This window comes from Lithobates pipiens, unplaced genomic scaffold (assembly GCF_037356315.1).
Source record: "Lithobates pipiens isolate NorthernLeopardFrog02 unplaced genomic scaffold, aLitPip1_a1.2 Scaffold_28, whole genome shotgun sequence".
NCBI classification, from domain to species: Eukaryota; Metazoa; Chordata; class Amphibia; order Anura; family Ranidae; genus Lithobates; species Lithobates pipiens.
In genome coordinates this window covers 128,850,724-128,877,074 of record NW_027507789.1, presented here as the reverse complement: position 1 = coordinate 128,877,074, position 26,351 = coordinate 128,850,724, and the positions used below count along the sequence as shown (strand labels likewise).

The following is a 26,351-nucleotide window of genomic DNA, read 5'->3' as shown; positions in this document are numbered from 1 at the left end:
AACTGAACGTGATTACCTCTCCTGTAAGCTAGATTCCACATTAACACTTTAAGTGTGGACACCAAAAAACAAGCAGTACTAATGAAAAGCTGGCACACTTTTCAGCAGAGTGCCAAGTGAACTTGCCACAGAATGCTGCACCCAAAGTCCACTCTCAAGTGTAAAGTGACCACCACCTGCTGCCTCAGAAAGAGGACTGAAACACATAAGGTGGCATCTTGGCCATCTCCGTGAAACTTCAACTACCTTTTATAATGGATAAAGTGGTGAATACTTGTAGTTTAGAGTTCTGAGGCCTCCAGCTCAAGCAATGAATGCAGAGCATGGAATGTCCCACCCCATTTTAGTCGATAACGTGTTCATTTTTATGGGTAGCATGGCCGAGCGGTCTAAGGCGCTGGATTAAGGCTCCAGTCTCTTTGGGGGCGTGGGTTCGAATCCCACTGCTGCCAAACTCCTTTTAACAAAATCCCTACCCTCTAGGGCTCAAGCTTCTCTGATCTTGCTCCTGCAATTTACTGCAGTTCCTTTCCCAACTCACTGGAATCTCAAAAAACACTTACCTCTCTGCTTTAGCAGCATTAGAAAAGCTGCAATCATTGCATGTTTTGTTTGATACATGATACATACATATAATATGCATGTTGTGCACATATTACATACATGCTACACACACTACACACATATGACATACATGTTACACACATGTGACACACGTGCTACTTACATATTACACACATAGTTCACACATATTACACAAATGTTACATACATATGATATACATGTTGCATGCATGTTACATACATGTCACACTCATGTTACACACCATTTAGACACAATTTTACACACATGTCACATGCATGTTACACATATTACACACATATAACATACATGTCATACACATCACATACATGCTACACACATATGACATGCATGTCACACACATGTTACATTAATATGACACACATATGACATGCATGTTGCACATATCTTACATACATGTTACACACATATGGCATGCATATGACATGCATGGTACACACATGTTACATACATGTTACACATATGACACACAATACACATATGGCATACATATCACACATATTACATACGTGTTACACACATATTACACAGATTATACATACATATGACATACATGTCATACACTTATGAAATACATGTTACACACGTTACATACATATGACACACATGACATACATGTTACGTACATGTCACATACAATCAATGAATGCAGAGCATGGAATGTAGACTGTCATGCCTCTTTTTAGTCCTTAGCAAGAGCACTTTCACAGGTAGCATGGCTGAGCGGTCTAAGGCGCTGGATTTAGGCTCCAGTCTCTTTGGAGGCGTGGGTTCAAATCCCGCTGCTGCCAAGCTCTTTTAACAAATGCCTATCCTTGATTGCTCAAGCGTCTCTGAAGTTTCTGCTGCACTTTGCTGGCATTCCTTGCTCAAAACACTGGAATCTCAGAACAGCAGCATTAGGAAATTGCATGCTTTGGTTGAGAAGTCTTCCAAAAGGGCACACTTCTGATGAGATGACTAGTGAAATCTTGTCAACGTTACAAAACAAGTCCAACTGAACGTGATTACCTCTCCTGTAAGCTAGATTCCACATTAACACTTTAAGTGTGGACACCAAAAAACAAGCAGTACTAATGAAAAGCTGGCACACTTTTCAGCAGAGTGCCAAGTGAACTTGCCACAGAATGCTGCACCCAAAGTCCACTCTCAAGTGTAAAGTGACCACCACCTGCTGCCTCAGAAAGAGGACTGAAACACATAAGGTGGCATCTTGGCCATCTCCGTGAAACTTCAACTACCTTTTATAATGGATAAAGTGGTGAATACTTGTAGTTTAGAGTTCTGAGGCCTCCAGCTCAAGCAATGAATGCAGAGCATGGAATGTCCCACCCCATTTTAGTCGATAACGTGTTCATTTTTATGGGTAGCATGGCCGAGCGGTCTAAGGCGCTGGATTAAGGCTCCAGTCTCTTTGGGGGCGTGGGTTCGAATCCCACTGCTGCCAAACTCCTTTTAACAAAATCCCTACCCTCTAGGGCTCAAGCTTCTCTGATCTTGCTCCTGCAATTTACTGCAGTTCCTTTCCCAACTCACTGGAATCTCAAAAAACACTTACCTCTCTGCTTTAGCAGCATTAGAAAAGCTGCAATCATTGCATGTTTTGTTTGATACATGATACATACATATAATATGCATGTTGTGCACATATTACATACATGCTACACACACTACACACATATGACATACATGTTACACACATGTGACACACGTGCTACTTACATATTACACACATAGTTCACACATATTACACAAATGTTACATACATATGATATACATGTTGCATGCATGTTACATACATGTCACACTCATGTTACACACCATTTAGACACAATTTTACACACATGTCACATGCATGTTACACATATTACACACATATAACATACATGTCATACACATCACATACATGATACACACATATGCCATGCATGTCACACACATGTTACATTAATATGACACACATATGACATGCATGTTGCACATATCTTACATACATGTTACACACATATGGCATGCATATGACATGCATGGTACACACATGTTACATACATGTTACACATATGACACACAATACACATATGGCATACATATCACACATATTACATACGTGTTACACACATATTACACAGATTATACATACATATGACATACATGTCATACACTTATGAAATACATGTTACACACGTTACATACATATGACACACATGACATACATGTTACGTACATGTCACATACACACAATGAATGCAGAGCATGGAATGTAGACTGTCATGCCTCTTTTTAGTCCTTAGCAAGAGCACTTTCACAGGTAGCATGGGCGAGCGGTCTAGTGGTCTAACACACATAGTTCACACATATTACACAAATGTTACATACATATGATATACATGTTGCATGCATGTTACATACATGTCACACTCATGTTACACACCATTTAGACACAATTTTACACACATGTCACATGCATGTTACACATATTACACACATATAACATACATGTCATACACATCACATACATGCTACACACATATGCCATGCATGTCACACACATGTTACATTAATATGACACACATATGACATGCATGTTGCACATATCTTACATACATGTTACACACATATGGCATGCATATGACATGCATGGTACACACATGTTACATACATGTTACACATATGACACACAATACACATATGGCATACATATCACACATATTACATACGTGTTACACACATATTACACAAATTATACATACATATGACATACATGTTGAATGCATGTTGCATACATGTCATACATTTATGAAACACATGTTACACACGTTACATACATATGACACACATGACATACATGTTACGTACATGTCACATACAAACAATGAATGCAGAGCATGGAATGTAGACTGTCATGCCTCTTTTTAGTCCTTAGCAGGAGCACTTTCACAGGTAGCATGGCCGAGCGGTCTAAGGCACTGGATTTAGGCTCCAGTCTCTTTGGAGGCGTGGGTTCAAATCCCACTGCTGCCAAGTTCTTTTAACAAATGCCTATCCTTGATTGCTCAAGCGTCTCTGAAGTTTCTGCTGCACTTTGCTGGCATTCCTTGCTCAACACACTGGAATCTCAGAACAGCAGCATTAGGAAATTGCATGCTTTGGTTGAGAAGTCTTCCAAAAGGGCACACTTCTGATGAGATGACTAGTGAAATCTTGTCAACGTTACAAAACAAGTCCAACTGAACGTGATTACCTCTCCTGTAAGCTAGATTCCACATTAACACTTTACGTGTGGACACCAAAAAACAAGCAGTACTAATGAAAAGCTGGCACACTTTTCAGCAGAGTGCCAAGTGAACTTGCCACAGAATGCTGCACCCAAAGTCCACTCTCAAGTGTAAAGTGACCACCACCTGCTGCCTCAGAAAGAGGACTGAAACACATAAGGTGGCATCTTGGCCATCTCCGTGAAACTTCAACTACCTTTTATAATGGATAAAGTGGTGAATACTTGTAGTTTAGAGTTCTGAGGCCTCCAGCTCAAGCAATGAATGCAGAGCATGGAATGTCCCACCCCATTTTAGTCGATAACGTGTTCATTTTTATGGGTAGCATGGCCGAGCGGTCTAAGGCGCTGGATTAAGGCTCCAGTCTCTTTGGGGGCGTGGGTTCGAATCCCACTGCTGCCAAACTCCTTTTTAACAAAATCCCTACCCTCTAGGGCTCAAGCTTCTCTGATCTTGCTCCTGCAATTTACTGCAGTTCCTTTCCCAACTCACTGGAATCTCAAAAAACACTTACCTCTCTGCTTTAGCAGCATTAGAAAAGCTGCAATCATTGCATGTTTTGTTTGATACATGATACATACATATAATATGCATGTTGTGCACATATTAGATACATGCTACACACACTACACACATATGACATACATGTTACACACATGTGACACACATGCTACTTACATATTACACACATAGTTCACACATATTACACAAATGTTACATACATATGATATACATGTTGCATGCATGTTACATACATGTCACACTCATGTTACACACCATTTAGACACAATTTTACACACGTCACATGCATGTTACACATATTACACACATATAACATACATGTCATACACATCACATACATGCTACACACATATGCCATGCATGTCACACACATGTTACATTAATATGACACACATATGACATGCATGTTGCACATATCTTACATACATGTTACACACATATGGCATGCATATGACATGCATGGTACACACATGTTACATACATGTTACACATATGACACACAATACACATATGGCATACATATCACACATATTACATACGTGTTACACACATATTACACAGATTATACATACATATGACATACATGTTGAATGCATGTTACCTACATGTCATACACTTATGAAATACATGTTACACACGTTACATACATATGACACACATGACATACATGTTACGTACTTGTCACATACAAACAATGAATGCAGAGCATGGAATGTAGACTGTCATGCCTCTTTTTAGTCCTTAGCAAGAGCACTTTCACAGGTAGCATGGCCGAGCGGTCTAAGGCGCTGGATTTAGGCTCCAGTCTCTTTGGAGGCGTGGGTTCAAATCCCACTGCTGCCAAGCTCTTTTAACAAATGCCTATCCTTGATTGCTCAAGCGTCTCTGAAGTTTCTGCTGCACTTTGCTGGCATTCCTTGCTCAACACACTGGAATCTCAGAACAGCAGCATTAGGAAATTGCATGCTTTGGTTGAGAATTCTTCCAAAAGGGCACACTTCTGATGAGATGACTAGTGAAATCTTGTCAACGTTACAAAACAAGTCCAACTGAACGTGATTACCTCTCCTGTAAGCTAGATTCCACATTAACACTTTAAGTGTGGACACCAAAAAACAAGAAGTACTAATGAAAAGCTGGCACACTTTTCAGCAGAGTGCCAAGTGAACTTGCCACAGAATGCTGCACCCAAAGTCCACTCTCAAGTGTAAAGTGACCACCACCTGCTGCCTCAGAAAGAGGACTGAAACACATAAGGTGGCATCTTGGCCATCTCCGTGAAACTTCAACTACCTTTTATAATGGATAAAGTGGTGAATACTTGTAGTTTAGAGTTCTGAGGCCTCCAGCTCAAGCAATGAATGCAGAGCATGGAATGTCCCACCCGATTTTAGTCGATAACGTGTTCATTTTTATGGGTAGCATGGCCGAGCGGTCTGAGGCGCTGGATCAAGGCTCTAGTCTCTTTGGGGGCGTGGGTTCGAATCCCACTGCTGCCAAACTCCTTTTAACAAAATCCCTACCCTCTAGGGCTCAAGCTTCTCTGATCTTGCTCCTGCAATTTACTGCAGTTCCTTTCCCAACTCACTGGAATCTCAAAAAACACTTACCTCTCTGCTTTAGCAGCATTAGAAAAGCTGCAATCATTGCATGTTTTGTTTGATACATGATACATACATATAATATGCATGTTGTGCACATATTACATACATGCTACACACACTACACACATATGACATACATGTTACACACATGTGACACACGTGCTACTTACATATTACACACATAGTTCACACATATTACACAAATGTTACATACATATGATATACATGTTGCATGCATGTTACATACATGTCACACTCATGTTACACACCATTTAGACACAATTTTACACACATGTCACATGCATGTTACACATATTACACACATATAACATACATGTCATACACATCACATACATGCTACACACATATGCCATGCATGTCACACACATGTTACATTAATATGACACACATATGACATGCATGTTGCACATATCTTACATACATGTTACACACATATGGCATGCATATGACATGCATGGTACACACATGTTACATACATGTTACACATATGACACACAATACACATATGGCATACATATCACACATATTACATACGTGTTACACACATATTACACAGATTATACATACATATGACATACATGTTGAATGCATGTTACATACATGTCATACACTTATGAAATAGATGTTACACACGTTACATACATATGACACACATGACATACATGTTACGTACATGTCACATACAAACAATGAATGCAGAGCATGGAATGTAGACTGTCATGCCTCTTTTTAGTCCTTAGCAAGAGCACTTTCACAGGTAGCATGGCCGAGCGGTCTAAGGCGCTGGATTTAGGCTCCAGTCTCTTTGGAGGCGTGGGTTCAAATCCCACTGCTGCCAAGCTCTTTTAACAAATGCCTATCCTTGATTGCTCAAGCGTCTCTGAAGTTTCTGCTGCACTTTGCTGGCATTCCTTGCTCAACACACTGGAATCTCAGAACAGCAGCATTAGGAAATTGCATGCTTTGGTTGAGAAGTCTTCCAAAAGGGCACACTTCTGATGAGATGACTAGTGAAATCTTGTCAACGTTACAAAACAAGTTCAACTGAACGTGATTACCTCTCCTGTAAGCTAGATTCCACATTAACACTTTAAGTGTGGACACCAAAAAACAAGCAGTACTAATGAAAAGCTGGCACACTTTTCAGCAGAGTGCCAAGTGAACTTGCCACAGAATGCTGCACCCAAAGTCCACTCTCAAGTGTAAAGTGACCACCACCTGCTGCCTCAGAAAGAGGACTGAAACACATAAGGTGGCATCTTGGCCATCTCCGTGAAACTTCAACTACCTTTTATAATGGATAAAGTGGTGAATACTTGTAGTTTAGAGTTCTGAGGCCTCCAGCTCAAGCAATGAATGCAGAGCATGGAATGTCCCACCCCATTTTAGTCGATAACGTGTTCATTTTTATGGGTAGCATGGCCGAGCGGTCTGAGGCGCTGGATCAAGGCTCCAGTCTCTTTGGGGGTGTGGGTTCGAATCCCACTGCTGCCAAACTCCTTTTAACAAAATCCCTACCCTCTAGGGCTCAAGCTTCTCTGATCTTGCTCCTGCAATTTACTGCAGTTCCTTTCCCAACTCACTGGAATCTCAAAAAACACTTACCTCTCTGCTTTAGCAGCATTAGAAAAGCTGCAATCATTGCATGTTTTGTTTGATACATGATACATACATATAATATGCATGTTGTGCACATATTACATACATGCTACACACACTACACACATATGACATACATGTTACACACATGTGACACACGTGCTACTTACATATTACACACATAGTTCACACATATTACACAAATGTTACATACATATGATATACATGTTGCATGCATGTTACATACATGTCACACTCATGTTACACACCATTTAGACACAATTTTACACACATGTCACATGCATGTTACACATATTACACACATATAACATACATGTCATACACATCACATACATGCTACACACATATGTCATGCATGTCACACACATGTTACATTAATATGACACACATATGGCATGCATGTTGCACATATCTTACATACATGTTACACACATATGGCATGCATATGACATGCATGGTACACACATGTTACATACATGTTACACATATGACACACAATACACATATGGCATACATATCACACATATTACATACGTGTTAGACACACATATTACACAGATTATACATACATATGACATACATGTTGAATGCATGTTACATACATGTCATACACTTATGAAATACATGTTACACACGTTACATGCATATGACACACATGACATACATGTTACGTACATGTCACATACAAACAATGAATGCAGAGCATGGAATGTAGACTGTCATGCCTCTTTTTAGTCCTTAGCAAGAGCACTTTCACAGGTAGCATGGCCGAGCGGTCTAAGGCGCTGGATTTAGGCTCCAGTCTCTTTGGAGGCGTGGGTTCAAATCCCACTGCTGCCAAGCTCTTTTAACAAATGCCTATCCTTGATTGCTCAAGCGTCTCTGAAGTTTCTGCTGCACTTTGCTGGCATTCCTTGCTCAACACACTGGAATCTCAGAACAGCAGCATTAGGAAATTGCATGCTTTGGTTGAGAAGTCTTCCAAAAGGGCACACTTCTGATGAGATGACTAGTGAAATCTTGTCAACGTTACAAAACAAGTTCAACTGAACGTGATTACCTCTCCTGTAAGCTAGATTCCACATTAACACTTTAAGTGTGGACACCAAAAAACAAGCAGTACTAATGAAAAGCTGGCACACTTTTCAGCAGAGTGCCAAGTGAACTTGCCACAGAATGCTGCACCCAAAGTCCACTCTCAAGTGTAAAGTGACCACCACCTGCTGCCTCAGAAAGAGGACTGAAACACATAAGGTGGCATCTTGGCCATCTCCGTGAAACTTCAACTACCTTTTATAATGGATAAAGTGGTGAATACTTGTAGTTTAGAGTTCTGAGGCCTCCAGCTCAAGCAATGAATGCAGAGCATGGAATGTCCCACCCCATTTTAGTCGATAACGTGTTCATTTTTATGGGTAGCATGGCCGAGCGGTCTGAGGCGCTGGATCAAGGCTCCAGTCTCTTTGGGGGCGTGGGTTCGAATCCCACTGCTGCCAAACTCCTTTTAACAAAATCCCTACCCTCTAGGGCTCAAGCTTCTCTGATCTTGCTCCTGCAATTTACTGCAGTTCCTTTCCCAACTCACTGGAATCTCAAAAAACACTTACCTCTCTGCTTTAGCAGCATTAGAAAAGCTGCAATCATTGCATGTTTTGTTTGATACATGATACATACATATAATATGCATGCTGTGCACATATTACATACATGCTACACACACTACACACATATGACATACATGTTACACACATGTGACACACGTGCTACTTACATATTACACACATAGTTCACACATATTACACAAATGTTACATACATATGATATACATGTTGCATGCATGTTACATACATGTCACACTCATGTTACACACCATTTAGACACAATTTTACACACATGTCACATGCATGTTACACATATTACACACATATAACATACATGTCATACACATCACATACATGCTACACACATATGCCATGCATGTCACACACATGTTACATTAATATGACACACATATGACATGCATGTTGCACATATCTTACATACATGTTACACACATATGGCATGCATATGACATGCATGGTACACACATGTTACATACATGTTACACATATGACACACAATACACATATGGCATACATATCACACATATTACATACGTGTTAGACACACATATTACACAGATTATACATACATATGACATACATGTTGAATGCATGTTACATACATGTCATACACTTATGAAATACATGTTACACACGTTACATACATATGACACACATGACATACATGTTACGTACATGTCACATACAAACAATGAATGCAGAGCATGGAATGTAGACTGTCATGCCTCTTTTTAGTCCTTAGCAAGAGCACTTTCACAGGTAGCATGGCCGAGCGGTCTAAGGCGCTGGATTTAGGCTCCAGTCTCTTTGGAGGCGTGGGTTCAAATCCCACTGCTGCCAAGCTCTTTTAACAAATGCCTATCCTTGATTGCTCAAGCGTCTCTGAAGTTTCTGCTGCACTTTGCTGGCATTCCTTGCTCAACACACTGGAATCTCAGAACAGCAGCATTAGGAAATTGCATGCTTTGGTTGAGAAGTCTTCCAAAAGGGCACACTTCTGATGAGATGACTAGTGAAATCTTGTCAACGTTACAAAACAAGTCCAACTGAACGTGATTACCTCTCCTGTAAGCTAGATTCCACATTAACACTTTAAGTGTGGACACCAAAAAACAAGCAGTACTAATGAAAAGCTGGCACACTTTTCAGCAGAGTGCCAAGTGAACTTGCCACAGAATGCTGCACCCAAAGTCCACTCTCAAGTGTAAAGTGACCACCACCTGCTGCCTCAGAAAGAGGACTGAAACACATAAGGTGGCATCTTGGCCATCTCCGTGAAACTTCAACTACCTTTTATAATGGATAAAGTGGTGAATACTTGTAGTTTAGAGTTCTGAGGCCTCCAGCTCAAGCAATGAATGCAGAGCATGGAATGTCCCACCCGATTTTAGTCGATAACGTGTTCATTTTTATGGGTAGCATGGCCGAGCGGTCTGAGGCGCTGGATTAAGGCTCCAGTCTCTTTGGGGGCGTGGGTTCGAATCCCACTGCTGCCAAACTCCTTTTAACAAAATCCCTACCCTCTAGGGCTCAAGCTTCTCTGATCTTGCTCCTGCAATTTACTGCAGTTCCTTTCCCAACTCACTGGAATCTCAAAAAACACTTACCTCTCTGCTTTAGCAGCATTAGAAAAGCTGCAATCATTGCATGTTTTGTTTGATACATGATACATACATATAATATGCATGTTGTGCACATATTACATACATGCTACACACACTACACACATATGACATACATGTTACACACATGTGACACACGTGCTACTTACATATTACACACATAGTTCACACATATTACACAAATGTTACATACATATGATATACATGTTGCATGCATGTTACATACATGTCACACTCATGTTACACACCATTTAGACACAATTTTACACACATGTCACATGCATGTTACACATATTACACACATATAACATACATTTCATACACATCACATACATGCTACACACATATGCCATGCATGTCACACACATGTTACATTAATATGGCACACATATGACATGCATGTTGCACATATCTTACATACATGTTACACACATATGGCATGCATATGACATGCATGGTACACACATGTTACATACATGTTACACATATGACACACAATACACATATGGCATACATATCACACATATTACATACATGTTACACACATATTACACAGATTATACATACATATGACATACATGTTGAATGCATGTTACATACATGTCATACACTTATGAAATACATGTTACACACGTTATATACATATGACACACATGACATACATGTTACGTACATGTCACATACACACAATGAATGCAGAGCATGGAATGTAGACTGTCATGCCTCTTTTTAGTCCTTAGCAAGAGCAATTTCACAGGTAGCATGGCCGAGCGGTCTAAGGCGCTGGATTTAGGCTCCAGTCTCTTTGGAGGCGTGGGTTCAAATCACACTGCTGCCAAGTTCTTTTAACAAATGCCTATCATTGATTGCTCAAGCGTCTCTGAAGTTTCTGCTGCACTTTGCTGGCATTCCTTGCTCAACACACTGGAATCTCAGAACAGCAGCATTAGGAAATTGCATGCTTTGGTTGAGAAGTCTTCCAAAAGGGCACACTTCTGATGAGATGACTAGTGAAATCTTGTCAACGTTACAAAACAAGTCCAACTGAACGTGATTACCTCTCCTGTAAGCTAGATTCCACATTAACACTTTAAGTGTGGACACCAAAAAACAAGCAGTACTAATGAAAAGCTGGCACACTTTTCAGCAGAGTGCCAAGTGAACTTGCCACAGAATGCTGCACCCAAAGTCCACTCTCAAGTGTAAAGTGACCACCACCTGCTGCCTCAGAAAGAGGACTGAAACACATAAGGTGGCATCTTGGCCATCTCCGTGAAACTTCAACTACCTTTTATAATGGATAAAGTGGTGAATACTTGTAGTTTAGAGTTCTGAGGCCTCCAGCTCAAGCAATGAATGCAGAGCATGGAATGTCCCACCCCATTTTAGTCGATAACGTGTTCATTTTTATGGGTAGCATGGCCGAGCGGTCTAAGGCGCTGGATTAAGGCTCCAGTCTCTTTGGGGGCGTGGGTTCGAATCCCACTGCTGCCAAACTCCTTTTAACAAAATCCCTACCCTCTAGGGCTCAAGCTTCTCTGATCTTGCTCCTGCAATTTACTGCAGTTCCTTTCCCAACTCACTGGAATCTCAAAAAACACTTACCTCTCTGCTTTAGCAGCATTAGAAAAGCTGCAATCATTGCATGTTTTGTTTGATACATGATACATACATATAATATGCATGTTGTGCACATATTACATACATGCTACACACACTACACACATATGACATACATGTTACACACATGTGACACACATGCTACTTACATATTACACACATAGTTCACACATATTACACAAATGTTACATACATATGATATACATGTTGCATGCATGTTACATACATGTCACACTCATGTTACACACCATTTAGACACAATTTTACACACATGTCACATGCATGTTACACATATTACACACATATAACATACATGTCATACACATCACATACATGCTACACACATATGCCATGCATGTCACACACATGTTACATTAATATGACACACATATGGCATGCATGTTGCACATATCTTACATACATGTTACACACATATGGCATGCATATGACATGCATGGTACACACATGTTACATACATGTTACACATATGACACACAATACACATATGGCATACATATCACACATATTACATACGTGTTACACACATATTACACAGATTATACATACATATGACATACATGTTGAATGCATGTTACATACATGTCATACACTTATGAAATAGATGTTACACACGTTACATACATATGACACACATGACATACATGTTACGTACATGTCACATACAAACAATGAATGCAGAGCATGGAATGTAGACTGTCATGCCTCTTTTTAGTCCTTAGCAAGAGCACTTTCACAGGTAGCATGGCCGAGCGGTCTAAGGCGCAGGATTTAGGCTCCAGTCTCTTTGGAGGCGTGGGTTCAAATCCCACTGCTGCCAAGCTCTTTTAACAAATGCCTATCCTTGATTGCTCAAGCGTCTCTGAAGTTTCTGCTGCACTTTGCTGGCATTCCTTGCTCAACACACTGGAATCTCAGAACAGCAGCATTAGGAAATTGCATGCTTTGGTTGAGAAGTCTTCCAAAAGGGCACACTTCTGATGAGATGACTAGTGAAATCTTGTCAACGTTACAAAACAAGTTCAACTGAACGTGATTACCTCTCCTGTAAGCTAGATTCCACATTAACACTTTAAGTGTGGACACCAAAAAACAAGCAGTACTAATGAAAAGCTGGCACACTTTTCAGCAGAGTGCCAAGTGAACTTGCCACAGAATGCTGCACCCAAAGTCCACTCTCAAGTGTAAAGTGACCACCACCTGCTGCCTCAGAAAGAGGACTGAAACACATAAGGTGGCATCTTGGCCATCTCCGTGAAACTTCAACTACCTTTTATAATGGATAAAGTGGTGAATACTTGTAGTTTAGAGTTCTGAGGCCTCCAGCTCAAGCAATGAATGCAGAGCATGGAATGTCCCACCCCATTTTAGTCGATAACGTGTTCATTTTTATGGGTAGCATGGCCGAGCGGTCTGAGGCGCTGGATCAAGGCTCCAGTCTCTTTGGGGGCGTGGGTTCGAATCCCACTGCTGCCAAACTCCTTTTAACAAAATCCCTACCCTCTAGGGCTCAAGCTTCTCTGATCTTGCTCCTGCAATTTACTGCAGTTCCTTTCCCAACTCACTGGAATCTCAAAAAACACTTACCTCTCTGCTTTAGCAGCATTAGAAAAGCTGCAATCATTGCATGTTTTGTTTGATACATGATACATACATATAATATGCATGTTGTGCACATATTACATACATGCTACACACACTACACACATATGACATACATGTTACACACATGTGACACACGTGCTACTTACATATTACACACATAGTTCACACATATTACACAAATGTTACATACATATGATATACATGTTGCATGCATGTTACATACATGTCACACTCATGTTACACACCATTTAGACACAATTTTACACACATGTCACATGCATGTTACACATATTACACACATATAACATACATGTCATACACATCACATACATGCTACACACATATGCCATGCATGTCACACACATGTTACATTAATATGACACACATATGACATGCATGTTGCACATATCTTACATACATGTTACACACATATGGCATGCATATGACATGCATGGTACACACATGTTACATACATGTTACACATATGACACACAATACACATATGGCATACATATCACACATATTACATACGTGTTAGACACACATATTACACAGATTATACATACATATGACATACATGTTGAATGCATGTTACATACATGTCATACACTTATGAAATACATGTTACACACGTTACATACATATGACACACATGACATACATGTTACGTACATGTCACATACAAACAATGAATGGAGAGCATGGAATGTAGACTGTCATGCCTCTTTTTAGTCCTTAGCAAGAGCACTTTCACAGGTAGCATGGCCGAGCGGTCTAAGGCGCTGGATTTAGGCTCCAGTCTCTTTGGAGGCGTGGGTTCAAATCCCACTGCTGCCAAGCTCTTTTAACAAATGCCTATCCTTGATTGCTCAAGCGTCTCTGAAGTTTCTGCTGCACTTTGCTGGCATTCCTTGCTCAACACACTGGAATCTCAGAACAGCAGCATTAGGAAATTGCATGCTTTGGTTGAGAATTCTTCCAAAAGGGCACACTTCTGATGAGATGACTAGTGAAATCTTGTCAACGTTACAAAACAAGTCCAACTGAACGTGATTACCTCTCCTGTAAGCTAGATTCCACATTAACACTTTAAGTGTGGACACCAAAAAACAAGCAGTACTAATGAAAAGCTGGCACACTTTTCAGCAGAGTGCCAAGTGAACTTGCCACAGAATGCTGCACCCAAAGTCCACTCTCAAGTGTAAAGTGACCACCACCTGCTGCCTCAGAAAGAGGACTGAAACACATAAGGTGGCATCTTGGCCATCTCCGTGAAACTTCAACAACCTTTTATATTGGATAAAGTGGTGAATACTTGTAGTTTAGAGTTCTGAGGCCTCCAGCTCAAGCAATGAATGCAGAGCATGGAATGTCCCACCCGATTTTAGTCGATAACGTGTTCATTTTTATGGGTAGCATGGCCGAGCAGTCTGAGGCGCTGGATCAAGGCTCCAGTCTCTTTGGGGGCGTGGGTTCAAATCCCACTGCTGCCAAACTCCTTTTAACAAAATCCCTACCCTCTAGGGCTCAAGCTTCTCTGATCTTGCTCCTGCAATTTACTGCAGTTCCTTTCCCAACTCACTAGAATCTCAAAAAACACTTACCTCTCTGCTTTAGCAGCATTAGAAAAGCTGCAATCATTGCATGTTTTGTTTGATACATGATACATACATATAATATGCATGTTGTGCACATATTACATACATGCTACACACACTACACACATATGACATACATGTTACACACATGTGACACACATGCTACTTACATATTACACACATAGTTCACACATATTACACAAATGTTACATACATATGATATACATGTTGCATGCATGTTACATACATGTCACACTCATGTTACACACCATTTAGACACAATTTTACACACATGTCACATGCATGTTACACATATTACACACATATAACATACATGTCATACACATCACATACATGCTACACACATATGACATGCATGTCACACACATGTTACATTAATATGACACACATATGACATGCATGTTGCACATATCTTACATACATGTTACACACATATGGCATGCATATGACATGCATGGTACACACATGTTACATACATGTTACACATGTGACACACAATACACATATGGCATACATATCACACATATTACATACGTGTTACACACATATTACACAGATTATACATACATATGACATACATGTTGAATGCATGTTACATACATGTCATACACTTATGAAATACATGTTACACAGGTTACATACATATGACACACATGACATACATGTTACGTACATGTCACATACAAACAATGAATGCAGAGCATGGAATGTAGACTGTCATGCCTCTTTTTAGTCCTTAGCAAGAGCACTTTCACAGGTAGCATGGCCGAGCGGTCTAAGGCGCTGGATTTAGGCTCCAGTCTCTTTGGAGGCGTGGGTTCAAATCCCACTGCTGCCAAGCTCTTTTAACAAATGCCTATCCTTGATTGCTCAAGCGTCTCTGAAGTTTCTGCTGCACTTTGCTGGCATTCCTTGCTCAACACACTGGAATCTCAGAACAGCAGCATTAGGAAATTGCATGCTTTGGTTGAGAAGTCTTCCAAAAGGGCACACTTCTGATGAGATGACTAGTGAAATCTTGTCAACGTTACAAAACAAGTCCAACTGAACGTGATTACCTCTCCTGTAAGCTAGATTCCACATTAACACTTTAAGTGTGGACACCAAAAAACAAGCAGTACTAATGAAAAGCTGGCACACTTTTCAGCAGAGTGCCAAGTGAACTTGCCACAGAATGCTGCACCCAAAGTCCACTCTCAAGTGTAAAGTGACCACCACCTGCTGCCTCAGAAAGAGGACTGAAACACATAAGGTGGCATCTTGGCCATCTCCGTGAAACTTCAACTACCTTTTATAATGGATAAAGTGGTGAATACTTGTAGTTTAGAGTTCTGAGGCCTCCAGCTCAAGCAATGAATGCAGAGCATGGAATGTCCCACCCGATTTTAGTCGATAACGTGTTCATTTTTATGGGTAGCATGGCCGAGCGGTCTAAGGCGCTGGATTAAGGCTCCAGTCTCTTTGGGGGCGTGGGTTCGAATCCCACTGCTGCCAAACTCCTTTTAACAAAATCCCTACCCTCTAGGGCTCAAGCTTCTCTGATCTTGCTCCTGCAATTTACTGCAGTTCCCTTCCCAACTCACTGGAATCTCAAAAAACACTTACCTCTCTGCTTTAGCAGCATTAGAAAAGCTGCAATCATTGCATGTTTTGTTTGATACATGATACATACATATAATATGCATGTTGTGCACATATTACATACATGCTACACACACTACACACATATGACATACATGTTACACACATGTGACACACGTGCTACTTACATATTACACACATAGTTCACACATATTACACAAATGTTACATACATATGATATACATGTTGCATGCATGTTACATACATGTCACACTCATGTTACACACCATTTAGACACAATTTTACACACATGTCACATGCATGTTACACATATTACACACATATAACATACATGTCATACACATCACATACATGCTACACACATATGCCATGCATGTCACACACATGTTACATTAATATGACACACATATGACATGCATGTTGCACATATCTTACATACATGTTACACACATATGGCATGCATATGACATGCATGGTACACACATGTTACATACATGTTACACATGTGACACACAATACACATATGGCATACATATCACACATATTACATACATGTTACACACATATTACACAGATTATACATACATATGACATACATGTTGAATGCATGTTACATACATGTCATACACTTATGAAATACATGTTACACAGGTTACATACATATGACACACATGACATACATGTTACGTACATGTCACATACAAACAATGAATGCAGAGCATGGAATGTAGACTGTCATGCCTCTTTTTAGTCCTTAGCAAGAGCACTTTCACAGGTAGCATGGCCGAGTGGTCTAAGGCGCTGGATTTAGGCTCCAGTCTCTTTGGAGGCGTGGGTTCAAATCCCACTGCTGCCAAGCTCTTTTAACAAATGCCTATCCTTGATTGCTCAAGCGTCTCTGAAGTTTCTGCTGCACTTTGCTGGCATTCCTTGCTCAACACACTGGAATCTCAGAACAGCAGCATTAGGAAATTGCATGCTTTGGTTGAGAAGTCTTCCAAAAGGGCACACTTTTGATGAGATGACTAGTGAAATCTTGTCAACGTTACAAAACAAGTCCAACTGAACGTGATTACCTCTCCTGTAAGCTAGATTCCACATTAACACTTTAAGTGTGGACACCAAAAAACAAGCAGTACTAATGAAAAGCTGGCACACTTTTCAGCAGAGTGCCAAGTGAACTTGCCACAGAATGCTGCACCCAAAGTCCACTCTCAAGTGTAAAGTGACCACCACCTGCTGCCTCAGAAAGAGGACTGAAACACATAAGGTGGCATCTTGGCCATCTCCGTGAAACTTCAACAACCTTTTATATTGGATAAAGTGGTGAATACTTGTAGTTTAGAGTTCTGAGGCCTCCAGCTCAAGCAATGAATGCAGAGCATGGAATGTCCCACCCGATTTTAGTCGATAACGTGTTCATTTTTATGGGTAGCATGGCCGAGCAGTCTGAGGCGCTGGATCAAGGCTCCAGTCTCTTTGGGGGCGTGGGTTCGAATCCCACTGCTGCCAAACTCCTTTTAACAAAATCCCTACCCTCTAGGGCTCAAGCTTCTCTGATCTTGCTCCTGCAATTTACTGCAGTTCCTTTCCCAACTCACTAGAATCTCAAAAAACACTTACCTCTCTGCTTTAGCAGCATTAGAAAAGCTGCAATCATTGCATGTTTTGTTTGATACATGATACATACATATAATATGCATGTTGTGCACATATTACATACATGCTACACACACTACACACATATGACATACATGTTACACACATGTGACACACATGCTACTTACATATTACACACATAGTTCACACATATTACACAAATGTTACATACATATGATATACATGTTGCATGCATGTTACATACATGTCACACTCATGTTACACACCATTTAGACACAATTTTACACACATGTCACATGCATGTTACACATATTACACACATATAACATACATGTCATACACATCACATACATGCTACACACATATGACATGCATGTCACACACATGTTACATTAATATGACACACATATGACATGCATGTTGCACATATCTTACATACATGTTACACACATATGGCATGCATATGACATGCATGGTACACACATGTTACATACATGTTACACATGTGACACACAATACACATATGGCATACATATCACACATATTACATACGTGTTACACACATATTACACAGATTATACATACATATGACATACATGTTGAATGCATGTTACATACATGTCATACACTTATGAAATACATGTTACACAGGTTACATACATATGACACACATGACATACATGTTACGTACATGTCACATACAAACAATGAATGCAGAGCATGGAATGTAGACTGTCATGCCTCTTTTTAGTCCTTAGCAAGAGCACTTTCACAGGTAGCATGGCCGAGCGGTCTAAGGCGCTGGATTTAGGCTCCAGTCTCTTTGGAGGCGTGGGTTCAAATCCCACTGCTGCCAAGCTCTTTTAACAAATGCCTATCCTTGATTGCTCAAGCGTCTCTGAAGTTTCTGCTGCACTTTGCTGGCATTCCTTGCTCAACACACTGGAATCTCAGAACAGCAGCATTAGGAAATTGCATGCTTTGGTTGAGAAGTCTTCCAAAAGGGCACACTTCTGATGAGATGACTAGTGAAATCTTGTCAACGTTACAAAACAAGTCCAACTGAACGTGATTACCTCTCCTGTAAGCTAGATTCCACATTAACACTTTAAGTGTGGACACCAAAAAACAAGCAGTACTAATGAAAAGCTGGCACACTTTTCAGCAGAGTGCCAAGTGAACTTGCCACAGAATGCTGCACCCAAAGTCCACTCTCAAGTGTAAAGTGACCACCACCTGCTGCCTCAGAAAGAGGACTGAAACACATAAGGTGGCATCTTGGCCATCTCCGTGAAACTTCAACTACCTTTTATAATGGATAAAGTGGTGAATACTTGTAGTTTAGAGTTCTGAGGCCTCCAGCTCAAGCAATGAATGCAGAGCATGGAATGTCCCACCCGATTTTAGTCGATAACGTGTTCATTTTTATGGGTAGCATGGCCGAGCGGTCTAAGGCGCTGGATTAAGGCTCCAGTCTCTTTGGGGGCGTGGGTTCGAATCCCACTGCTGCCAAACTCCTTTTAACAAAATCCCTACCCTCTAGGGCTCAAGCTTCTCTGATCTTGCTCCTGCAATTTACTGCAGTTCCCTTCCCAACTCACTGGAATCTCAAAAAACACTTACCTCTCTGCTTTAGCAGCATTAGAAAAGCTGCAATCATTGCATGTTTTGTTTGATACATGATACATACATATAATATGCATGTTGTGCACATATTACATACATGCTACACACACTACACACATATGACATACATGTTACACACATGTGACACACGTGCTACTTACATATTACACACATAGTTCACACATATTACACAAATGTTACATACATATGATATACATGTTGCATGCATGTTACATACATGTCACACTCATGTTACACACCATTTAGACACAATTTTACACACATGTCACATGCATGTTACACATATTACACACATATAACATACATGTCATACACATCACATACATGCTACACACATATGCCATGCATGTCACACACATGTTACATTAATATGACACACATATGACATGCATGTTGCACATATCTTACATACATGTTACACACATATGGCATGCATATGACATGCATGGTACACACATGTTACACACATGTTACACATATGACACACAATACACATATGGCATACATATCACACATATTACATACGTGTTAGACACACATATTACACAGATTATACATACATATGACATACATGTTGAATGCATGTTACATACATGTCATACACTTATGAAATACATGTTACACACGTTACATACATATGACACACATGACATACATGTTACGTACATGTCACATACAAACAATGAATGGAGAGCATGGAATGTAGACTGTCATGCCTCTTTTTAGTCCTTAGCAAGAGCACTTTCACAGGTAGCATGGCCGAGCGGTCTAAGGCGCTGCATTTAGGCTCCAGTCTCTTTGGAGGCGTGGGTTCAAATCCCACTGCTGCCAAGCTCTTTTAACAAATGCCTATCCTTGATTGCTCAAGCATCTCTGAAGTTTCTGCTGCACTTTGCTGGCATTCCTTGCTCAACACACTGGAATCTCAGAACAGCAGCATTAGGAAATTGCATGCTTTGGTTGAGAAGTCTTCCAAAAGGGCACACTTCTGATGAGATGACTAGTGAAATCTTGTCAACGTTACAAAACAAGTTCAACTGAACGTGATTACCTCTCCTGTAAGCTAGATTCCACATTAACACTTTAAGTGTGGACACCAAAAAACAAGCAGTACTAATGAAAAGCTGGCACACTTTTCAGCAGAGTGCCAAGTGAACTTGCCACAGAATGCTGCACCCAAAGTCCACTCTCAAGTGTAAAGTGACCACCACCTGCTGCCTCAGAAAGAGGACTGAAACACATAAGGTGGCATCTTGGCCATCTCCGTGAAACTTCAACTACCTTTTATAATGGATAAAGTGGTGAATACTTGTAGTTTAGAGTTCTGAGGCCTCCAGCTCAAGCAATGAATGCAGAGCATGGAATGTCCCACCCGATTTTAGTCGATAACGTGTTCATTTTTATGGGTAGCATGGCCGAGCGGTCTAAGGCGCTGGATTAAGGCTCCAGTCTCTTTGGGGGCGTGGGTTCGAATCCCACTGCTGCCAAACTCCTTTTAACAAAATCCCTACCCTCTAGGGCTCAAGCTTCTCTGATCTTGCTCCTGCAATTTACTGCAGTTCCCTTCCCAACTCACTGGAATCTCAAAAAACACTTACCTCTCTGCTTTAGCAGCATTAGAAAAGCTGCAATCATTGCATGTTTTGTTTGATACATGATACATACATATAATATGCATGTTGTGCACATATTACATACATGCTACACTCACTACACACATATGACATACATGTTACACACATGTGACACACGTGCTACTTACATATTACACACATAGTTCACACATATTACACAAATGTTACATACATATGATATACATGTTGCATGCATGTTACATACATGTCACACTCATGTTACACACCATTTAGACACAATTTTACACACATGTCACATGCATGTTACACATATTACACACATATAACATACATGTCATACACATCACATACATGCTACACACATATGCCATGCATGTCACACACATGTTACATTAATATGACACACATATGACATGCATGTTGCACATATCTTACATACATGTTACACACATATGGCATGCATATGACATGCATGGTACACACATGTTACATACATGTTACACATGTGACACACAATACACATATGGCATACATATCACACATATTACATACATGTTACACACATATTACACAGATTATACATACATATGACATACATGTTGAATGCATGTTACATACATGTCATACACTTATGAAATACATGTTACACAGGTTACATACATATGACACACATGACATACATGTTACGTACATGTCACATACAAACAATGAATGCAGAGCATGGAATGTAGACTGTCATGCCTCTTTTTAGTCCTTAGCAAGAGCACTTTCACAGGTAGCATGGCCGAGCGGTCTAAGGCGCTGGATTTAGGCTCCAGTCTCTTTGGAGGCGTGGGTTCAAATCCCACTGCTGCCAAGCTCTTTTAACAAATGCCTATCCTTGATTGCTCAAGCGTCTCTGAAGTTTCTGCTGCACTTTGCTGGCATTCCTTGCTCAACACACTGGAATCTCAGAACAGCAGCATTAGGAAATTGCATGCTTTGGTTGAGAAGTCTTCCAAAAGGGCACACTTCTGATGAGATGACTAGTGAAATCTTGTCAACGTTACAAAACAAGTCCAACTGAACGTGATTACCTCTCCTGTAAGCTAGATTCCACATTAACACTTTAAGTGTGGACACCAAAAAACAAGCAGTACTAATGAAAAGCTGGCACACTTTTCAGCAGAGTGCCAAGTGAACTTGCCACAGAATGCTGCACCCAAAGTCCACTCTCAAGTGTAAAGTGACCACCACCTGCTGCCTCAGAAAGAGGACTGAAACACATAAGGTGGCATCTTGGCCATCTCCGTGAAACTTCAACAACCTTTTATATTGGATAAAGTGGTGAATACTTGTAGTTTAGAGTTCTGAGGCCTCCAGCTCAAGCAATGAATGCAGAGCATGGAATGTCCCACCCGATTTTAGTCGATAACGTGTTCATTTTTATGGGTAGCATGGCCGAGCAGTCTGAGGCGCTGGATCAAGGCTCCAGTCTCTTTGGGGGCGTGGGTTCGAATCCCACTGCTGCCAAACTCCTTTTAACAAAATCCCTACCCTCTAGGGCTCAAGCTTCTCTGATCTTGCTCCTGCAATTTACTGCAGTTCCTTTCCCAACTCACTAGAATCTCAAAAAACACTTACCTCTCTGCTTTAGCAGCATTAGAAAAGCTGCAATCATTGCATGTTTTGTTTGATACATGATACATACATATAATATGCATGTTGTGCACATATTACATACATGCTACACACACTACACACATATGACATACATGTTACACACATGTGACACACATGCTACTTACATATTACACACATAGTTCACACATATTACACAAATGTTACATACATATGATATACATGTTGCATGCATGTTACATACATGTCACACTCATGTTACACACCATTTAGACACAATTTTACACACATGTCACATGCATGTTACACATATTACACACATATAACATACATGTCATACACATCACATACATGCTACACACATATGACATGCATGTCACACACATGTTACATTAATATGACACACATATGACATGCATGTTGCACATATCTTACATACATGTTACACACATATGGCATGCATATGACATGCATGGTACACACATGTTACATACATGTTACACATGTGACACACAATACACATATGGCATACATATCACACATATTACATACGTGTTACACACATATTACACAGATTATACATACATATGACATACATGTTGAATACATGTTACATACATGTCATACACTTATGAAATACATGTTACACAGGTTACATACATATGACACACATGACATACATGTTACGTACATGTCACATACAAACAATGAATGCAGAGCATGGAATGTAGACTGTCATGCCTCTTTTTAGTCCTTAGCAAGAGCACTTTCACAGGTAGCATGGCCGAGCGGTCTAAGGCGCTGGATTTAGGCTCCAGTCTCTTTGGAGGCGTGGGTTCAAATCCCACTGCTGCCAAGCTCTTTTAACAAATGCCTATCCTTGATTGCTCAAGCATCTCTGAAGTTTCTGCTGCACTTTGCTGGCATTCCTTGCTCAACACACTGGAATCTCAGAACAGCAGCATTAGGAAATTGCATGCTTTGGTTGAGAAGTCTTCCAAAAGGGCACACTTCTGATGAGATGACTAGTGAAATCTTGTCAACGTTACAAAACAAGTTCAACTGAACGTGATTACCTCTCCTGTAAGCTAGATTCCACATTAACACTTTAAGTGTGGACACCAAAAAACAAGCAGTACTAATGAAAAGCTGGCACACTTTTCAGCAGAGTGCCAAGTGAACTTGCCACAGAATGCTGCACCCAAAGTCCACTCTCAAGTGTAAAGTGACCACCACCTGCTGCCTCAGAAAGAGGACTGAAACACATAAGGTGGCATCTTGGCCATCTCCGTGAAACTTCAACTACCTTTTATAATGGATAAAGTGGTGAATACTTGTAGTTTAGAGTTCTGAGGCCTCCAGCTCAAGCAATGAATGCAGAGCATGGAATGTCCCACCCGATTTTAGTCGATAACGTGTTCATTTTTATGGGTAGCATGGCCGAGCGGTCTAAGGCGCTGGATTAAGGCTCCAGTCTCTTTGGGGGTGTGGGTTCGAATCCCACTGCTGCCAAACTCCTTTTAACAAAATCCCTACCCTCTAGGGATCAAGCTTCTCTGATCTTGCTCCTGCAATTTACTGCAGTTCTCTTCCCAACTCACTGGAATCTCAAAAAACACTTACCTCTCTGCTTTAGCAGCATTAGAAAAGCTGCAATCATTGCATGTTTTGTTTGATACATGATACATACATATAATATGCATGTTGTGCACATATTACATACATGCTACACACACTACACACATATGACATACATGTTACACACATGTGACACACGTGCTACTTACATATTACACACATAGTTCACACATATTACACAAATGTTACATACATATGATATACATGTTGCATGCATGTTACATACATGTCACACTCATGTTACACACCATTTAGACACAATTTTACACACATGTCACATGCATGTTACACATATTACACACATATAACATACATGTCATACACATCACATACATGCTACACACATATGCCATGCATGTCACACACATGTTACATTAATATGACACACATATGACATGCATGTTGCACATATCTTACATACATGTTACACACATATGGCATGCATATGACATGCATGGTACACACATGTTACATACATGTTACACATGTGACACACAATACACATATGGCATACATATCACACATATTACATACATGTTACACACATATTACACAGATTATACATACATATGACATACATGTTGAATGCATGTTACATACATGTCATACACTTATGAAATACATGTTACACAGGTTACATACATATGACACACATGACATACATGTTACGTACATGTCACATACAAACAATGAATGCAGAGCATGGAATGTAGACTGTCATGCCTCTTTTTAGTCCTTAGCAAGAGCACTTTCACAGGTAGCATGGCCGAGCGGTCTAAGGCGCTGGATTTAGGCTCCAGTCTCTTTGGAGGCGTGGGTTCAAATCCCACTGCTGCCAAGCTCTTTTAACAAATGCCTATCCTTGATTGCTCAAGCGT

The 26,351-nt window shown here is 40.4% G+C and overlaps 24 non-coding genes across 24 annotated transcripts; all 24 read left to right on the top strand.

The window, feature by feature from the left end:
• Positions 1-370: 370 nt before the first annotated feature.
• Positions 371-452, top strand: TRNAL-AAG (transfer RNA leucine (anticodon AAG)). Its single transcript has one exon. It is a non-coding gene; the product is annotated as a tRNA-Leu (tRNA).
• An 860-nt stretch (positions 453-1,312) lies between these two features.
• Positions 1,313-1,394, top strand: TRNAL-UAG (transfer RNA leucine (anticodon UAG)). The gene has a single exon. It is a non-coding gene; the product is annotated as a tRNA-Leu (tRNA).
• A 574-nt stretch (positions 1,395-1,968) lies between these two features.
• On the top strand, positions 1,969-2,050 carry TRNAL-AAG (transfer RNA leucine (anticodon AAG)). The gene has a single exon. It is a non-coding gene; the product is annotated as a tRNA-Leu (tRNA).
• A 1,492-nt stretch (positions 2,051-3,542) lies between these two features.
• TRNAL-UAG (transfer RNA leucine (anticodon UAG)) lies at positions 3,543-3,624 on the top strand. The gene has a single exon. It is a non-coding gene; the product is annotated as a tRNA-Leu (tRNA).
• A 574-nt stretch (positions 3,625-4,198) lies between these two features.
• On the top strand, positions 4,199-4,280 carry TRNAL-AAG (transfer RNA leucine (anticodon AAG)). The gene has a single exon. It is a non-coding gene; the product is annotated as a tRNA-Leu (tRNA).
• An 881-nt stretch (positions 4,281-5,161) lies between these two features.
• On the top strand, positions 5,162-5,243 carry TRNAL-UAG (transfer RNA leucine (anticodon UAG)). The gene has a single exon. It is a non-coding gene; the product is annotated as a tRNA-Leu (tRNA).
• Positions 5,244-6,781: 1,538 nt separating this feature from the next.
• Positions 6,782-6,863, top strand: TRNAL-UAG (transfer RNA leucine (anticodon UAG)). Its single transcript has one exon. It is a non-coding gene; the product is annotated as a tRNA-Leu (tRNA).
• Positions 6,864-8,403: 1,540 nt separating this feature from the next.
• TRNAL-UAG (transfer RNA leucine (anticodon UAG)) lies at positions 8,404-8,485 on the top strand. Its single transcript has one exon. It is a non-coding gene; the product is annotated as a tRNA-Leu (tRNA).
• Positions 8,486-10,025: 1,540 nt separating this feature from the next.
• On the top strand, positions 10,026-10,107 carry TRNAL-UAG (transfer RNA leucine (anticodon UAG)). The gene has a single exon. It is a non-coding gene; the product is annotated as a tRNA-Leu (tRNA).
• A 574-nt stretch (positions 10,108-10,681) lies between these two features.
• Positions 10,682-10,763, top strand: TRNAL-AAG (transfer RNA leucine (anticodon AAG)). Its single transcript has one exon. It is a non-coding gene; the product is annotated as a tRNA-Leu (tRNA).
• Positions 10,764-11,645: 882 nt separating this feature from the next.
• Positions 11,646-11,727, top strand: TRNAL-UAG (transfer RNA leucine (anticodon UAG)). Its single transcript has one exon. It is a non-coding gene; the product is annotated as a tRNA-Leu (tRNA).
• A 574-nt stretch (positions 11,728-12,301) lies between these two features.
• Positions 12,302-12,383, top strand: TRNAL-AAG (transfer RNA leucine (anticodon AAG)). The gene has a single exon. It is a non-coding gene; the product is annotated as a tRNA-Leu (tRNA).
• An 882-nt stretch (positions 12,384-13,265) lies between these two features.
• Positions 13,266-13,347, top strand: TRNAL-UAG (transfer RNA leucine (anticodon UAG)). Its single transcript has one exon. It is a non-coding gene; the product is annotated as a tRNA-Leu (tRNA).
• A 1,540-nt stretch (positions 13,348-14,887) lies between these two features.
• Positions 14,888-14,969, top strand: TRNAL-UAG (transfer RNA leucine (anticodon UAG)). The gene has a single exon. It is a non-coding gene; the product is annotated as a tRNA-Leu (tRNA).
• Positions 14,970-16,507: 1,538 nt separating this feature from the next.
• On the top strand, positions 16,508-16,589 carry TRNAL-UAG (transfer RNA leucine (anticodon UAG)). The gene has a single exon. It is a non-coding gene; the product is annotated as a tRNA-Leu (tRNA).
• Positions 16,590-17,163: 574 nt separating this feature from the next.
• Positions 17,164-17,245, top strand: TRNAL-AAG (transfer RNA leucine (anticodon AAG)). The gene has a single exon. It is a non-coding gene; the product is annotated as a tRNA-Leu (tRNA).
• Positions 17,246-18,127: 882 nt separating this feature from the next.
• Positions 18,128-18,209, top strand: TRNAL-UAG (transfer RNA leucine (anticodon UAG)). The gene has a single exon. It is a non-coding gene; the product is annotated as a tRNA-Leu (tRNA).
• Positions 18,210-19,747: 1,538 nt separating this feature from the next.
• On the top strand, positions 19,748-19,829 carry TRNAL-UAG (transfer RNA leucine (anticodon UAG)). The gene has a single exon. It is a non-coding gene; the product is annotated as a tRNA-Leu (tRNA).
• Positions 19,830-20,403: 574 nt separating this feature from the next.
• Positions 20,404-20,485, top strand: TRNAL-AAG (transfer RNA leucine (anticodon AAG)). Its single transcript has one exon. It is a non-coding gene; the product is annotated as a tRNA-Leu (tRNA).
• Positions 20,486-22,025: 1,540 nt separating this feature from the next.
• On the top strand, positions 22,026-22,107 carry TRNAL-AAG (transfer RNA leucine (anticodon AAG)). Its single transcript has one exon. It is a non-coding gene; the product is annotated as a tRNA-Leu (tRNA).
• Positions 22,108-22,989: 882 nt separating this feature from the next.
• On the top strand, positions 22,990-23,071 carry TRNAL-UAG (transfer RNA leucine (anticodon UAG)). The gene has a single exon. It is a non-coding gene; the product is annotated as a tRNA-Leu (tRNA).
• Positions 23,072-24,609: 1,538 nt separating this feature from the next.
• On the top strand, positions 24,610-24,691 carry TRNAL-UAG (transfer RNA leucine (anticodon UAG)). The gene has a single exon. It is a non-coding gene; the product is annotated as a tRNA-Leu (tRNA).
• Positions 24,692-25,265: 574 nt separating this feature from the next.
• On the top strand, positions 25,266-25,347 carry TRNAL-AAG (transfer RNA leucine (anticodon AAG)). The gene has a single exon. It is a non-coding gene; the product is annotated as a tRNA-Leu (tRNA).
• Positions 25,348-26,229: 882 nt separating this feature from the next.
• On the top strand, positions 26,230-26,311 carry TRNAL-UAG (transfer RNA leucine (anticodon UAG)). The gene has a single exon. It is a non-coding gene; the product is annotated as a tRNA-Leu (tRNA).
• The last annotated feature ends 40 nt before the right edge of the window (positions 26,312-26,351 follow it).